The sequence below is a fragment of the Triturus cristatus genome, chromosome 3_2 (assembly GCF_964204655.1).
Source record: "Triturus cristatus chromosome 3_2, aTriCri1.1, whole genome shotgun sequence".
Lineage (NCBI taxonomy): Eukaryota > Metazoa > Chordata > Amphibia > Caudata > Salamandridae > Triturus > Triturus cristatus.
In genome coordinates this window covers 1,065,815,306-1,065,834,029 of record NC_140584.1, presented here as the reverse complement: position 1 = coordinate 1,065,834,029, position 18,724 = coordinate 1,065,815,306, and positions in this window count along the sequence as shown.

The window sequence follows — 18,724 nt, the reverse complement described above, 5'->3', positions numbered from 1 at the left end:
GATAGGGAATCCAGGAGGCTGCATACCTTCGGCAAGAGGATATTCTCTTCTGCCAGCTGTATGCTGCAGTTGGTGAACACTGCATGCCTTTTGAACCAATATTCCCATACGATGGGGGATTCGGTTGCACAAGTGCTGCCTATGATCTCTGAGGAGGCCTGAGACATATTTTCCCAAGCTATAGCTGACGGAAGAGACACAGCAAAGTTCACCATACAATGTAAATTGGACACAACCAACTCACTGGGTAGAGCACATTTATCATTGGTAGTCCTTCAGTGCCCTGCCTGGCTGAGAACCACAGGCATTACAGGGGATGTCCAAACCTCACATACAGACATGCCCTTTGATGGCTCTCTTCTTTTTGGAGAGAAGGCGGACTCAGCACTGGAGCACTTTAAGGACAACAGAGCTATGGCCACTTCCTTTGGCTTCTCCATGGCCCCTCATCATCCCTACTCCACCTTCCACCCCTTTCGTGCCTTCAGAAGTGTTTCTAACTGCGCCCACATCCTCCCAGCCACAACAGCCATCAAGTCCGGCCAGTCCACCACCCTCACGGCAGTCGCTGTCTCCAAATCCCTTTAGTTTGTCCTCTGGCCATCATGGGCATCCAGTGAGGGGCAGGATATGCCATCACCTGCACCACTGGACATCCGTAACATCAGACTGTTGAGTATTACAGATCGATCCACTTTGTGCCCACCCCTCCACCCATATAAGACTATCTAATAGACGATCCTCTCTCCTTGCTTTGTCACGGTGGCAGCATCAGAAGTGAGTTATGGTTGCTAATCCCTCTACTTTCTGGTGCCCACAAATTACAGGCGTAAGTCTCACAGACACACACCTTCTCAATCGCTTTCTGAAAAAGGAAAAATTCAAAATGCTCATGCTTGCCCAAGTTCTGTCTGCCCTTGACCTGAGAGACTGGATTGTAGTGTGGACTTGCAGGACGCATATTTCCACATTCCCGTCCTGCTTGCCTACAGACGTTACCGGAGGTTTATGGTGGGCCAAGAGCACTTTCAGTTTGCCATGCTCTCCTCCAGTCTTACCAGTGCCCCTGGGGTGTTCACCAAGGTGATAGTAATGGTTGCAGCTCCTCTGCAGAGGTCAGGTCTTCCGGTCTTCCCCTACTTCGACAATTGGCGGTTGAATGTAGGCTCGCCACAGGCAGTCGTCTTCCACCTCCAGACCACAGCGGATCTTCTGCACCCACTGGGGTTCACTATCAACATGCCAAAGTCACACCTGACTTAGACGCTCCCTTGGAGCTGTTCTGGACACAGTGCAGTTTTGGGCCCATCCTCTCGAGCGGCGAGTCCTGGATATTCAGGCTTTAATACAGATGTTTCAGCTACTGTCCTGGATTTCGGTGAGAATGACGCTGAGGTTTTTTTGGGCCTGATGGCCTCCTGAATCCTGCTTATAACCTATGCCCATTGGCTTATGCATGCTCTGCCATGGGACCTGAAGTCCCAGAGGGTACAGCATCTGGGGAATCTCTTCAACATGAACCTGAGGTTCAGAAAGAATTCGGAGAGAAATGTGAAAGATCTGCAGTGGTGGCTGACAAACTGCGATTGAGTCAGTGGCAGAACCCTCTCCCTTTCCTAGCCAAAGCTGACTGTAATGACAGATGCGTCACTTCTAGGATGGGGCGGCCATCTGTGAGAGGTGGAGACAAGAGGACTTTAGTCTCCGGTGGAGTCCAGGCTCCACAATAACCTGTTGGAGCTTCAAGCTATCTGCTTGCCATTGAAAGCCTTTCTTCATTTGATCAATGGAAGGCTGGTGCAGGTGATCATAGACAACACCACTGCAGGGGCGTAACACAGGACCCCGCAGCCCCCGCGTTGCGGGGGGGCCCCCGCGCTCCAGGGGCCCCCTTAGCAGAGCCAGCATTTTTTGGTAATCAATACATTACGTAATTTACGTTACGCCCAGCGCCGTCCTTCGTTGCACATTGCCGTGGCCTCTTCATATTGTCATGCGCAGCGCGCAATTAAAAGTGCGCGCGTGACTGTTGAGGAGAGGCATCACAAAGGCCAGAGAGGACTGATAGGGACTGTGCTGCCGCCGGCCGTAATTTAATTATTTCTAGCCCCTGGCTCGCCTTGCAGTCTTGCCCAGTCTTCTGCTGCCCGCAGGTGAGTCTGTCCGTCTGAGACAGGAACAAAAAGTCCGTGTCAGAGGGTGGGGTGGAATAGAATGCATCATGGGGCGGGCGGCCGGGGTTGAATAAGTAAAAGGTAGTATAGGCCCCGGACGGTTCTGTTCTCTGCAGTGGAGACCACGACGATTGCTCCAGTTTGTGAGAGTAGGGATGGTGGTTGTGGCTTTCGCACCATCGCGTGGCTGCAATAAATCAAACATTTTAATCATGATGATTGTCACCGTTACAATCATCGTGATTAAAATGTTTTACTTATTGCTGCCATGCAACGGTGCGCAAGCCGCAACCACCATCCTCGCTCTCAGTCTCATAAAATTTACTGCACCCCCACCTGCGTGAATTGCAGAGGGAGTGACATATTGCATGCCAGGACTGGAATCGGAGGAGGCGGGCGACCGGGCCTGGTCAGCCCGGCCCCACGGTAATTAACACATCGCCACAGCTCGAGGCCTGGCAAGCTGTAGTAAGGTCAATCTCCCCTGAGCTTGGATGCAGGCTCGAGGCTGCCAGTGTCTCGTTTTGAGTCTATCAGTGTTGCTGACTGAGGATTTGTGGCGCCTTCAACAACAGCAACACCATCTAACTCCTGTACAGGAGGTGGGCACATTGAAAAGTAAGGAGACCGAGACATTTGCCTAATTTAGCCGGTGTGCCACTCACTACTAGGTTTCTGTAAACCAGGCACAAAAGCATACCCGGAGCTCTGTAGAAGAGTTTCATAATTAAAGAGGCAGCAAAATCTGGTCTTAACGTAATTTTTCTTTTAATAGAGAACCACATATTTGGTACTGAAATGGAATTGTATGCAAATCCCATCGGATGCATTTATTGTTTTTCATAACACTGTGCATTGCCTTTCGGTTACTTCAGAGCACTCAGTATTTCAGAACTTTACATATTTGTAATAACCTCAGAAATAGATATCTAATGTGTCTCTTGCAAAAAGGATGATGACATTAAATACATGCTATCCCAATTCATTTACCGCCAGTTAATGCCTGGAGGTCGAATGCACACATTAAACAATCACTGTCACCTCTTTATTTTTGCCCTCTTCTCGGGGCTAGGATACCTTTATAGTTAGCAGCGCATTACTAAAACTGATAACATATTGTAAACCAAACGTGAGCTACCCCTAACACAGCTGCATCAGGCTTATAGAGCAAACGTGGTAAACGAGTGAACGTGCTATCTGGAACACCTCGAATGGGGGCCCAAATTTTCTTCATCTCAATGTCCGGCCTTTCGCTTGCATTTAGATAAAACCACACACCGGTGGCGGTGGGCTCCAACTAAGTGTGTGCCTCACAGAGCCTGAGGCTGCCTTGCCCAAAATCATGCCCGGCAGTGCAGTCTGTAGTTTGGTGCTGTAACGATGACCATGAATCTAGCTCCACTAAGTTCCTGTAGACTACAGTTTTTAAATTATAGAGCAATAATACCTTAATCACCCTTCATTGATGTTATGGAGGCTACACTACAGCCTGTAGTGTAGCCTCCATAACATCTTAATGAATAGTGCTTATGTTATTATTGCTATATAATTTAAATACCTAATAAGAAAGGCCTTTGGTGCGATTGCAATCACAATTGAAATGACACACATAAGCAATCTAAAAAACTTGGCAGCAATGCCGCAGGTACGTGCGCACATTATTTCAAGCGCTTGTTGGTAAATGCAGTCGTGCTTCGTTTGCATCTTGAGGGTAATTTAAAACAGGCGAGTCTCTTCTGACAGTCCTACTAGATGTTGGTTTTGCCGTGAGATTACTGCACAGCTCCTGCCTCAGCCTGAGGCTAATGCAGTATGGTGCCTGTCCGTGCGCGAGTCAGTGTCACACTTAGGCAGCTAAGATGGATTTGTGTATTGTAACTATTCATGTTGGGGCTGCCTCATATTCTGTTGGGTTGGGTCTCACGTGGACAGAGAGGCCCTCTAGTCCTGGTGCTCTCCTGATTGATTGCTGGCAGGGAGGGGGCCCAGTGTGGGCAAAGGCTGGCAATCTTAGGGGCGCCTCTGCAGCAGGCAGCAAACTTGTACTTCATAAAAGCACATGGGAATGTACAGATTAAGTATCAGGAGGTGTTTTTGATATTCCTTTACCCCACATACAACATGGGGGTTTCCATACTGGTCAAGATGTGTACCACAAGCCATTTCATGTGCTTAAACCGTGCTCCCAGCTGCCTTGTGTTATAAAACACTCCTGTTAGCTTCTGAGAAAAACACACTTCCAACAGGTAGGTTGGCAAAAACCTTTGATTTCTGTTTCCCGGCATGAGGTTTAGGTATGTGTTTTTTAATGATGCTTGGCCCCGGGAGTTAGTTTGTATCAAGGTGGTTCTACGTTGCCAGCACTGCGCCCTGTGTATTGCGGTGCAGTTTCTGTGCCCTGCAGGTGTGCATCTTCAAGGATGGCGCGGCTTGGAAATGGCCCATTGGCCTCTGTGGAAGGGAAGGACACGCACAGTACATGACCATTTACTATACAATGTGAGACCATATTGTGTTATTACATGACTGAGTGCCCTTCCATTTCTGGTGCTTTGTACCATTTTCAGTGTTTTAAGCTCTTCAAGTTTTTTTCTTGCTCAAATGAGTGTAATTTCTGATATTTATATGTTTTGATCATCTTCATTGCATAATATTGCTCGCATGAAAGTGTCACTCATAATCGTTGAAATGTCACTAATATTTACACTGAAATTATGAAAATGTCACACATAGCAATCTGACACCTTGGCAGCTATGCCTGCAGCAGCCACGGTGTTCCAGCCTCCAGGGGCCCCATCAGCGCTGTAGCGCACAAAGGCAGCACTACACTCTCTAGCCGGCGTTGGTTGCACCAGTGAGTTGCCTCATAACAGTCCTGCCTCATAAATTAAATGGTGCGAGCCACGTGCGGTGGGTGCAGGTGACCTGAGCTTCCAGGTCCAGCAGCAAGGGAGTTGAAGACAACTGCCTTGAGGCCAGAGACTATTTGCATATTTACATACCTTTGTAAACTGGTTACAGAGGCTTAGTTTTTTTCTGGTTCCAGTACCCCCTGGGCCCCTAATCTGACTATTCCTTACATTTGAAATTTACATTTACTGGTGTAGTGTGAGAATGCATTTACGAAAAGGAATATAAAGTAAGGTTGCCAAATGAAAAATGCCAGCAATGTGTTTTTTAAAGAGCCTGGAAAGACCTCATCTTGACACTTATTAGGGTTATAAATAAAGTATGTATTTATTTGTAATGTGACTTTCTGTTTTTGTTCCCTTTAATTATCAGCCATGGATGATTCAGGCAGCCCTAGAACATAATGAAAAGTGCTTTCTATTGATATTTGCTCAGATAGTGCTGAAAATACGAATTTAGGTGACTGCTTATTTTTGTAAGTCTGGGACTTCAAAATAATGAGCTGCCAAACCTAATCATAAGACTGGAAGTTTGTTGCAGGATCCGCACATAATTTATTTACACCCTTGATCCCTGATTACCGCCATAATAGCAATAGTTCAACATATCTGAAACCCTACGTCGCCGTCAATAACATGCTGAGTTACTTCCAGTGTCTGGGAATGCACACTTTATTCAGACAACTCACTCCTCATTCTCGCCCTTCACTTTTACGCTCACCCTGCACTCACAGCGATCACAATGGAATCACACTGATCACCATGTACACCCACCATTCACCCGCTCACCCTGCACTCACAGTGATCACTCTGCACTCACAATGCACTAGCGCTGTTCACCCTGTACCTCACCCTGCAGTCACACGAGCACACTACTCAACCTGCACTCATGTCACACTTCACTCACCTGTCCCCCTCACTGCTCAAAAAGTAATCTCACTTAAACAAGCCCCTCACTCACCATGCATTCTTTCGTCCCACTCTGCACTTACATCCGCACCCAAATTCTGTACTTGTTACTGTTTTGCTAGTCACTTTGAAATAATTGAGCCTTCAAAAAGGGAATTGTTAGTTTAAACTGGTTTGATTATTGTATAGTGCTGTAATTGTTACTGTTTACCAGTTGCTTTGAAATATATGTGCCTTTATGCACATAACAAATGGGGAATTGTTTGACTAACCAGGCTTAATTTTTGCATACTGCTGGACTTGTTTTTATCATGCACTTTGAATGTATTTTCACATTGATGCAAGAAGAAAATTAATTGGTTTACTAAACATGCTTGATTTTTGTTTATTTGCTGGACTAGTGATTGCTTTATTATGCACTTTGAAAGTAGTTGCACTTTTCTTTTGCTTTACCAACTACAGTTTGTATCGATTGTCACTAGGTACTTGCTGATATGGTTTGTTTTTATTCTACATGCAGTGTTATTTATGGTGTTGCTTGCGCTTGTCTGTAATGTGTGCCTTAAATCTTGTATTTAGCATTGTTTACACTACAGAAATGATAAATTCAGACAAACATCTTCATCAATGTTCTGAAGCATCCGAACAGTTTTCATCCTCAGCCTTGTTTGCCTGCCTGTTTTGTAATGCTTACTAATAAAGACATGATGGCAGGAATTAAAATTGCTTCCTCAGTTCACGTTATTATCATGCACAACCCTTGACAGTCGCTAGTGTGTGGCATTCAGATAATTCACCAGTCTATTTCTCTTGCCTTTCGCAGGATACTGAGTTATATCTTGTGTCCTTCTCATGTATATTGTCAGTCGAGTTTTTATGGAATTGCAGGTTTGAGTTTGTCTTTCAAAGTTTTACTTTATTGTTTATTAATGTCAATTCTATTTCAGACCCTTCATAGTTATTCTTCAGCCAGAGGCAGTTCCTGAGACAATAGGACCGCTCTTTGGCATTGTTCTGATTGCTGCCTCAGTTAAATAATCTGCTTTTGACATTGTTACAAATGGCGTAGTTTATATGTTAAGAGGGTTTCCCACTGAGAAAGACAATATAGAGGCATTTCATTTAAATCTTGGAGGTTTCAAATCAAAATATGCCAGATTTTTGGGTGGTGGGGCAAAGTGGTAGGTGGTGGGCCAGGCCGCCGAGGGGGGGCTCCCTCCATCTGTTTTGCAGGGGGGCCCCCTCAAGTTTCGTTACGCCACTGCACCACTGCCATGTGGTACAGCAACAAACAGGGCGGGGTGGGGTTGTGGATCCTGTGTCAAGAGACTCTGTGCCTTTGGAGATGGCTGGAACAACAGGACATTTACCTGGGGTTCAACACCTGGAGGGCACTCTGAACTCAGCCGAAGATGCCTATGAATCATAAATGGCATCTTCATCCGGAGATGGTGCAATGCCTCTTCCATGAGTGGGGAGAGCCTTGGTTAGATCTATTTGTTACCACTGAGAATGCGCAATGTCAGCAGTTTTGCACACTGGAGATTCAAAGGTGCCTCTCGGTCAGAGACTATTCGTCTCAAGTGGAGCTCCAACCACAGGCACCTTTCCGATAATACCACTCCTGCCCAGAGTTTTCAAGAAGATCAAGAACGACCAAGACTAAGTTATTCTTGTGGCTCCGGTTTTGGCATGGAGAGTCTGGTATCCCAAGTTGTTGAGCATGAGAATCAGTCCCCTGATCAGGCTGTCTCTTCAAGAGGATGTTCTCGTGCAGCAACAGGTGATGGTTTTGCACTCGAACCTGTGCACCCTTCACCTTCATGCGTGGAGATTGAGTGGTGACAGTTGACATCTTTCAGCCTTTCTCCTAAAGTCTGTGATGTTAATCGGGCAGTCAGGCGTCGTTCCACCAAGTCGCTATATTCCTGCCGCTGGGATACATTTGTGGCATGGCATGCTTCTAGGAATCTTTCTGCACCTCTCTCTCAGGGTCTTCTGTTTGCTTTATATTTGTCCCAGCATGGTTCTGCTCTGGGAACTGTTAAAGGTAATTCATCGACCATTTCAACTTTTTGGGATTTGCTGGACAAACCTTTGTTTGAGTAAACTGTTGTAGCTAGGTTCCTCAAAGGCTTGCAACATATTCTTCCTCCCAGGCCACTCATCATGCCGCAGTGGGATTCAAACATTGTTCTGACTTTCTTAATATGTGCGCCTTTTGAGTCTCTGCCCAATTGCCCTCTTTGGTTATTGACTGTCAAGACAGCTTTTTGGGTGGCCATAACATTGGCCAGGAGGGTAAGGGAATTGGAGGCACTTGCAGTTCATCCTCCCTACACCACCTTTTATATAGACAAACTGGTACTCCGGACATGTGCCTCCTTCCTTCTGAAGGTTGGATGCCGAGGCTCCAAACTTACCTGGACTGGTCCTCTGACTAGTCTAGGCCCTTTCAGACCCAGCTGCACGCCGTGTACGCGACCACTGATCTAGCTGTCTTCCTGGACTCTCTCTTATCTCACTCAGATGCCTTTCTCCTGCCTTTGTTCTAGTCCATTTCTCTCTCTGTGCCTTTTGCATTTTGCATTTCTCACTCTTCAGTACCTTTTTGCATTTCTCACCCTCTCTCTTGTGACATTTTTCATTTCTCACACTTTCTTTTGTTCCTTTTTGCACTTCTCACCCTCGCTTTTGTGCCTTTTTGCATTCTCACTCTCGCTTTTGTGCCTTTAGCATTTTTCACTCTCGCTTTTGTCCCTCTTTGCATTTCTTACTCTCGCTTTTGTGCCTTTTTGCATTCTCACTCTCTCTTCTGTGCCTCTTGCTTTTTGTGTCTGTTGCCAGCCTTCTTTCTCCCCAGCCGCATCACAGCTGTTCCCTGCTTCACCCTTTCCACCGCCCCTGCTCATTACCTGCTCTCCTGTGTACTTTTCCTGCCTCTTCTTCCCGCCTTTGCTAGCCCCGCACTCCTCCCATCTTTCCGGACCTACTTAATGGTGGGCGCAGTGCGGCTGCGCTGCTGGCATGCCAATGGTAAGGCCATCTGCGCCTGACCCCCCCACCCCCGCAGCACCAGGGACCCTGGCTCTAGACCCACAGCAATACCACCACTGACCTCGGCATCTTGAACCTCAGACCCTCCCAGCCAAATCTGTTGTCATGCCTCCCCTCAAACTACAGTATGCCCTTTCACCTGCACCCACTGTAACTACAACAGCACGTTCATAAACACACCACCCAGCACCGCACAGACCTCCCTACATGCTGCAACAGTTATCCTCCACCAGCTCGGGTGAATCCTCCTCAACTAGCGCTCATTGTGCAAACATGCAACTGAGCTGTCTGACCTTGTATCCACACCCGCACCTGATGTCGTTTTTCTCATTGAGACTTGGATCAATTCCTCATCCACCTCCGACATCGCTACAGCAGTACTCGACAGATACACGATCACCCACTGGGCCGCATCCACAAACCCGGGGAAGAAATCGCAATCATCCACAAAGAGACCATCCAGTGCACCACCACGGACAGCCCACACTGATCGTGGAACACCTTAAATTAAGGCTCCAAACTGGTGGCAAATGGACCATCATGGGCACCCTCCCCCTGGACCGCGTCCTAGCTTCTGCAACTCCATCACCGACCTCATTGGGTTTTGACTCCAATGGCTTCATATTCCACAGCGACCTCAATTTCCACCTCAACCCTCACAGTGACACCAACACCGCCAAGCTCTTTGAATGCATGAAACACATAGGACTCATCCTACTTGTCCACGACCCACTCACCATATTCACCTCCAGCAACTATGTCAAATACAGCAAAACTCACCTATACTGACCACTATATGATACATTTCAACGTCACCAGCCCACACACCACCATCCACGCTTGGCAGAATGCTCCCCACTGCTGCTGGAGCAAAATATCAAGATCCAATTAACCGATCTTGACACCACCATATTCCTGACCAGAGTGTCAGTTACTTCAACACCTAGATCACGAACTGCGTGGACAACATCTCCCCCATCAAAGACATTAACCACAGAAGAGCCACAAAACAGGCCAGCTGGTACACTGAGTAACTCAGAGCAGCAATACGCAGCTGCAAACAGAAAAGAAAATGACACACTAGCAAGGACACCACTGACAGAATGTCCTTGAATATCTCCCTAAACCTCTACCACCGGCTACTGAGGGAGGAGAAGAGAGACACCCTCCCTGCTTGCATCGACTCAAGCCCCAACCACAGCAAGGAATTCTTCAACATAGCTAGAGTTCTCCAACCCCGCAGCCAGAGAAAACAGCATCACCCCCTCCCAGTAGCACTGTAACAACCATACCAATTTCTTCCATAACAAGATCTCCACCATCTACAAAAACTTCAAACCCCAGCCCAAGCCTACAGACTTCCTCAATCTATACACCCACAATAACCAGCACAGACCACCAACTGACCACATGAAACCTGCTCATCTTCCAGGAAACCACCGCCATCATTAACTCCATCCACTCGCGGGCCCCAGAGGACCACTGCCCACACCACATCTTCAACCTCGGAAGCAAAAGAATCAGCCACAAACCCACCTTACTACTCAACACCTTGATTGCCGCGGCCACATTCCTATAAAACTGGAAACACGCCAAGGTAGAACCCCTACACAAAAAGTCGTCAGCCAAAACCAGAAAACTCAAGAACTACTAGCCCATCTCCTTACTCTCTTTTCTGGACAAGGTCATGGAGAAAGCCATCAATACAAAAAACAGAGTGGACGGACCCACTAACAAATTCGACTCACTAGTACTTTTATGAGTGGCAGAAACCGATTAGGTTTGTTAAAAGACCCCTCACCCACCAACCTAGTTGGTGGCATGCTCCTATTTTAATCCTGATCCCGGTATCAGAATGCAGCAGTATCAGCTGGTATAAAAGGTGTGTTGGTAACCCCCATCTGTCCTGTTTCTGCCACAGTTTGGCGGGATCTACGTGGTCAAAGGCTGCGGTATAATATATAGAGCATAGAAATAAGGGATTCTTTGCCTCTTTGGCTGCGTCCATCAACAGGGCTAGCGCCATGATGTTAGTAGTGGTTCTTGGCCACGGCAGAAACCTGTTTGGTTTATTGGGATGATAAGAGTTTTCTGATGTCCAGGATGTTAGTTCTTCCAAGATTGTTCCCGCGTAGTACTTTGCCTCGATATTGATTAGGGCAATGAATCGATAGTTGTTTAAAGCTTTCCTGTTGCCTGTTTAAAGATGGGGCTAATTATTGATCCTTTCCAGGACTCCAGGATTGTGAGTGCGTCTTTTATGTCCTTAAAAAACTGTACTAATGCTTTACTCCAGTATTCCGCGTCGTGCTTGTAGAGCATTAGAGGAATTCCATTGGGGCCTGGGGTTTCTTCGAGTCTACCCCAAGCTATTTGTCTCTTGATCTGCATTGCTGTTATTTCGTAGCACTCCGGGGGAATCTTTATGCATTGCTTGTCTGGGGTTTTGCATCGTTTTTCCACTGTAGGTGGTGCCTCTGTCTTTTTTTACAACCCTGGATTCTTTATCTGCCTCATCCTCCTTTTGCACATTATCGAAGTGGCTGAAAAGGCATTCTGCGCAGACAGCCTCTGTTATATTGGAGTTTATTCCTGTGTGGTTTGGTCGTTGAAGTCTGTTGATTGTTTTCCAGAACTTGGCGCTGTTTTTTTGTTTGGCTTCATGGAGTATCCTAGTCCATAATTCTTCGTTCTTTAATCTTTTTCTTATCTCATTTCTTTCTTTTTATTAGTGCCTTCAGTTTCCGCTGATCGCTTTGCAGATCTTGGTTTTGAGCCGCTTTAAAGTTTGGTTTATTGTGCGTTTGAGATTATTTGATTCTCGACAATTTGCCACCCTAGATGGGGTTGCCGAAAATGTTCCCACTTTCTTTCTTGTCCCGGTGGCAAGTTTCTCCCCAAGGGTTGTTATAAAGTTCTTCCATGCTTTCCCAGATTGGATTGGCGTGTCTTTTCCTTGCAGTGAAGTTTTTTTGCGGTGGCTGATATGTCCTCGGTGGTGTTAGGTTTGCACCTTATTCGTTTAAGATCTGAGGTCCCTTTTTGTGCCAATTGTTTTGCGTGCCTCTAATAGATTAACTGTATTTGCTTTTAATGTCACTTCCTGGGGTAGGTGGTCTGTAGGACTCGAGTTTGTTGAACATAGGTAAGAAAGTAAAGTCTAGGTAAAAGGAGACTTTTGTTGAATAGACAATTACCCTCCGCCTCCTTTTCTCTCGCCCACACTCCCCGCTTCAACAGAAGCATGAGTGGAGGACATTCCTTCTCTTACCTTGCAGCAAAGTCATGGAATGGCCTCTGTAGGAAGCTGGCTCTGTATATACTATACCAAAGTAAGGTATAGTGTGCACAGTGTCCAGGGAGTCCCCAGAGTTATAGCAGAGGTTAAATTAGGTAAGTACTAACAGCTCTCTTTGTGGTATCGTGGGTGAGCATTTTGGCTTATCCAGAGGGTGTGTTAAGCATTTATTGTATTCACTCAATCAAGGACTGATGCACACACTCAGAAACAGAATCCATACCAATTAGGTAAGTATAAAAAAATATATACTTGGGTTTTATTTTAGAACCAAGCAGGACTTGGCACATGTAAGTATAATACACTTTCAGATGCAAGCCTGTTCAAGGAAATGCAGTTGTGGTTGAATTTGCAGTTGTTACAGGTTTGTATGACTTTGAAATGCATTTAGAATTACACAGTAATTACTTTCAGATTACTTTTAGATTACTTTGAGTACTGGGGGTGGAATGCCTCGATACCACACCGTAACTTTGTGCAATACAAGGTAAGTATGATTTTTTATACTTTGCAATAGAGTTCACTGTTCTCCATACATTTAACAATTCCACACTTAAAAAATGTTTAGGCCCAAAATCTCATAACATGGGTTCCCATGGGAGAAAAATGGTTATCGGTTTTAAAGGTAAGTATTCAACTTACAGGAGCGAGTTTTGGGGGTTAGGACCAAGGTTCCCCAAGATCTAGCAGGACATTCAAGCTGCACCACCAGCGGCACTGGTGCGGCCGGGTGGAGAGTGCAGGGGCCCAATGTTAGTCCATGGAGCTAAAGGGGCCTACGCCTAGGGACTGCTGACAAGCAGGCCACTCGGGTGTGGGAGCAAAGCTCCTGGGGTTAGGGTCAGAACTACAGGGGCCAACGACCAGCACAGGAACTGCACCACCAGCGGCACTGGAGCGGCCGGGTGCAGGGTGCAAGTCGGACGTCGGGGAACCCTGTGATTTCAAATGGAAGTTGCTGCAGACTCGAGCAGGGAGGCTTCCTCAAGGCAACCACCAGCCGTAGAGGTAAGTTGTGATCTTGAGGGATGCCTAGACATCGTCGGCTGGACCACCCAAGGCCGTGGGACGTCGGGTGCAGAGGTGTCTTCTAGCGTCAGGTTTTCTTACCAGCTCCGGTAGTGGTCGGGGGGACCCTTCAGGTTAAGGCTGCAGGCGTCGTCTGGAGTCTTGAGGGAGGTCAGGGATCACCAGATCTCAGGTCAGGATCACTGGGGAGACCTCATGGGGGGGTTGGGCCACCCAAACTCATGCCGTGGGCGTCGGGTGCAGGGAATCCGATTCTGAAGGGAGTCTTTGGGTGAGCAAATCCGGTGCACACGGGAGACAGAGTCTGTGGGAAGGTTGCAGGGCAGGTTCTCCGGGGATTGCTGCCTGCCAGGGTTCTTGCTGCAGGCAGGTCGTAGACTGGACAAGCCGGGAGGGATGGGCCCAGGGAAGTTGGTGTCCTCTTCTGCTTCTTCCTGGGTCAGCAGGCTCTTCGGTCCTTCTTCTTTCTTTCTCTAATCTGAGGAGCCAAGGTTCAGAGTTGCCCCTAAATACTACGTTTAGGGGTGTCTGAAGGGGTGTGCAGGTCGGGACCAATAGTTCCCTTCCTTGGGTGGTTACAATCCCTATTATATCACCCTCCAGTGGGAGTGGGCATGAGCCTCTCCCTCATTGGCTGAGTACTCTCATCTTTACAATGGAGAGGACTGAGATGTTTGCTTCACCTTGCCTCCCCCACCTGAGGGGCAGGGTTGATCAAGCTGGGCACACCTCTCTTCCTAGATTGGATTTCCTGCCGATTCTCGCACCCAAAGTGGGGGTAAGAACTGGTGGGAGCTAGTTGCTGGGGGCAGCAAAAGGCAGGGACAGATTCCGAAGGCAGCAGGCCTTTGAAGCTTCCCCTTTCGTGGACCCAGCCTATCCTGAGGTGAGAGGGATGACACCTCTGCCCAGGATGAACTTTGTTTCTGGACGCAGAGGCTCTCTACACAGGGGTTCAAAAACCTGTCTGGTGGAGGCAAATGGTGGGAAGCCATTTATGAACCACCCCAGGACTCGTTGATTTTCAGGGGGCATCTCTAAGATGCCCTCTGAGTGCATTTTACATTAAATCCCACACTGTTTAATGTGCTGAGATGTCTGCTACCAAACATTCCAGTTTTTAGTAAAGCCATAATGGAGCAGTGGAGTTTGTAATGACCAACTCTCATACCATATACTCTTTATGGCTTTACTACACTTACAATGTCTAAGAATGGACTTAGACACTGTAGGGGTACAGGGCTCATGCTACTGTACCCTTACCTTAGGGCTAGTGCATCCTGCTAGAGGGGTGACTTACCTATGCCTCAGGCAGGGTGTTGCAGGCATGGCACACAGGGATGTGTGCCATGTCGACTCTTCATTTTTCTCTGGACCAAAACACGCAGCCTGCAATGGCAGTGTGTGGGTGTTAAGGTACAGGGCCTCTAAGGGTGGCATAATAGGTGCTGTAGCCCTTAGAGGCCTTCCTTGGTCACAGTGCCCTTGGTACCCATAATATCTTTTACAAGGGGCTGACCTTTGGCCAGGGATGTACCAATTGTGGATACAAAGGTACAGTCTTGGAAAAGAACACAGGTCCTAGGAACCTGATTGGCAGGGACCCAGAGCACATCAGATGTCAGGCAAAAAGTGGGGGGTAACCATGAAAAAAGGGGCACTTTCCTACAGCCTCCCATTGCAGCTCCGGACCTTCGATTCTCTACCAGAAATCCAAAAGCATTCACGGCCTGGCTATTCGACTGAGTTCCTTGGACACTGCAAGCACCTGTATACCCCCTCTAGTGATATAGCAATGCTATACAAATCAATTTGATTGATTGATTGACTCCGTTCCATGTCAGCCAGAACATCACCCTGTTCTACCTTCTTCGCTCCGCCTCACCCCTCCAAAGAGGAGGAGAGACTCCATCGTCTGGACACAAAAAGGGCATTGTCGTTCTACCTTGATCACACAAAAGAGTTCTGGGTGACGGTCAACTCTTCGTAGGATACACTGGGGCCAAGAAAGGGAATGTTGTGGAAAAACAGAACATCTAAAGATGGATAGTACTGTGCATCAAGATCTGATGTACATTGGCCAAGAAGCATCCCCATGAGGGCTTGCGTGCTCATTCTACCAGAGCCAAGCCTGCAACCATTGTCTTATCCTGCAGAGTCCGTGTTCTGTTCAGGCAGCAATGTGGGCATCTCTGCACATGTTTACTAAGCCCTAATGCCTGGACAGTCATGTCTGTCGTGACAGGCACTTTGCCCGTTCAGCCCTGCAGGGCTTTCTGGTTTAAATCCGCTTCCCAGACTCAACTCTGGGGAGACATTGTTTGGGTATCTATTCTAAGGTCCGGAATCTGCAGCTAGGAGTCTCTATCAGATGATCAAGTTACTTACCTTCGGTAACGCCATATCTGGTAGAGATTCTGGGCCTGATTTAGACCTTGGTGGCATTACCATCATCATGCCGTGGCTGCAGTTCCGAGTACTTCGTCGAGCTGACAGTGGTCCAGCCTCCGTATTTAGATGTTGCAGTTATAGACAGTGGACCGCCAGAGCAGCGATCTTTTCTGCTGGCTAACAGTACACCATCGCCATCAGGCCAATGGCTTTGCGCCAAGTCGGTTTAGATGTTCCAGTTGTGCTGGCGGTGTCTTTGTGGCAGAGTCTTGATGGAGTGAGGCTATGGTGTTGTGGAGACAGGTAAGTACTATCCATCATTAACGTACTACACATATACATTATGAGACATTCACAACATGTATGTTGATAATGTGTAATTGCATGTGAGAGCAAAGTAAACAAACCGGAGGTGAACGCAAATGTTACCGTACATTTCATAGTGAGACAAGTGACACTAAAACATACCTTAGATTACGGCGACAATGGTGTTGCTGAGAGTTGCGGTCAAGTAGTAGAAGCATTGGAAGGACCTGGACGGTGGGGTTCAAGACGGAAACAAAAGTGGAAATAAAAAAAAAGGTACATTTTCATCTATTTTTCTTCGCTCCGCCACTCGAGTTTGGAGATTTCCCTGCAACAGTTGCCACTACGGAAAGGCACAACTTAATGGACACAGCGATATTCTTGGTGGGACTCTCTCCAACAGCCGCTTCTGTCTCTGACGCCGTTGATGTGGGAGCAAGATCCTGGCGAACGCGACAGGGCTACGACTGTCTTCCCTCCAGCGACCCACCAACATCTCAGTGGGCGGACTGCCAAGTCGAGTGCCGGGAAAACCGTTGAAAAAGCGACGGTTGGACCGGGTCCGCCAAGATCTAAATCAGGCCCTCTGACTAGTTGCAGGTTCCTTAGCAGCCCTCGCATGCTCCTTGCTGTGCGAGCTGATTACAGGGTAAGTGTCACCCTAAGAACCTTAGAATTTCACACCAGTTGTCAGTCTAAATTGGGGCTCCGCGCTTTCTGTGTGGAAAGTTGGAAAAGTAACTAATCAGTGTGCCGGAGTGGCTCCTATGTAGGTACAACGCACATCATTTCCAGCCCAGGCACCACTGACACAGAGCTGAACACCACCACCTACAGCAGTGGTCTTCAAACTTTTTGACGCAGCGCCTCTCCAGTGAGAAAAGAAAATCAGTCCCCCCCTCAAACCTCACAATTATCTATTAAACTGGCAATGTTTTAATATGTCTAGACTTATTTAAATATTGTAGTTAAGTTCTAATATAAAAAATGCAATCAAAAACATGATTGCCAAGCTTCCTAATCTGGGCAGGCAGGCTTTACTAATGTGTAAAAGTATCCACAATGAGATTATTAGAAATTGGGTGGGGGTTTTGCAGAATTTTTGGAGCCCCTTCCCTTTTGACACCTTCTCCCAGCCAGGACATAAATGACAAAAGATGTTAGTGATGGTCCATTACTGAACGGCTTGCTGCCTCTCATTTTTTTCTGCTGAAAACAAAGCACTGTTATCAGCAAAATGCTTCTTTTGGCCAGGGCCTGGCACCCCCCCGGGATCACTTCAGGCCCCCAAAGGACTTCCTCAGGTCACTGCGAGTCATTATGGTGGAATCTGAGATGACACGGCCGAGCTCCTTAATCCCTCAAAGGGTAGTTGGAATCCTCAGCAACTGTGGAGACTGGCCTTGGTCTCGCCTGGACTTGTCAGGAGCATGATGCAAAAGAAAAGAATTAGGTGGCAACACGTTAAGTAAACTAGCACTAAATAATTGAAGTTCAGTTGTGCTGATACCTCCAAAAGGACAGTTTCTATTTTCTCAGGATTGGTGTCAGCTGTTTGGGGGAATACACAGCTGACACCTCGCTCACCCGTAAGCCAACCACCTATGTAATGAATAAACTTGAGACATGATTTTATACACAAAAGAGTTGTCAGTGTCATTTATTGCGTTGTGGGCATGGTATTGTAAGATGACCTATGTTCTCACAACCTTCAAGGGCAAGGGTTAGCAGTGCTAAGTTTCAGAGCAGAAACTAGCCTCAACCAAAACAGTCTCCAACAGGCCTGAAGGGACAGCAAATGCCAGCTTCAGTGCTAACAATGCAACAGGCACTCTTGGAGGTGAGATCCAAGTCAACTGTGTGAGCTTGAGGGCTCCCATGTTAGAAATGGTGGCAGAGGAGCTGTATAATAGACGAGAATGCCTCTATTTTCACTAATTTGGTCAGAATTTGCCAAAACCTCTGCAAAAAATGTCTCCATGCTTCCGCCCACTTTTGAGGAAGATATTAATACAACACTCCTTGATGCAGTGATGACAAGCACAAGGAGCAGATAACACCTCCTCAGCCTGCACTTTGGCTTACCATGCCAAAGCAGCCACTGCAGGCTGAATCTGTGCCTCCTTCTTCACGCACAATCTCATACGCTACCACCTAGGCCAATCTCACCACTGTCCACTTTGCCTCCCCAACAGTCTCCAAAAGGATCTATTCACTCCTCAAACAGCCCATATGGTGAATAGGATTCACATGACAGATGCGTAATGGAGGCCCCCGTACACATGGAAGAGGAAAGATTATTTCTTTTTAGAGACACTAAAAAATTAATGCAATGATCAGTTTATGCCTTTGTTAATGCGTATGATGAAGATAGTCCCAGACAACTTTAAAGACCGTAGCTTTGCAAGAACACCCAATTCACATCAGAGTACAGGCCTCGCCAGACCTTCGGGTAGTATATACAGCCAAGAAAAGAATCTGCACAAACCATTGCAGGATGAAGTAAATGAGTGTGTAGACGCTAAAGGCAAACAAGTGACTGTGGGTGCAACAATCCACTGGCACATAGCAAATTCCGTGATGTTGCTGTCACAATATAAGATATTACACTTGGAAGAAATGGAGGCACTAATACAGCATGTTCATGAGTC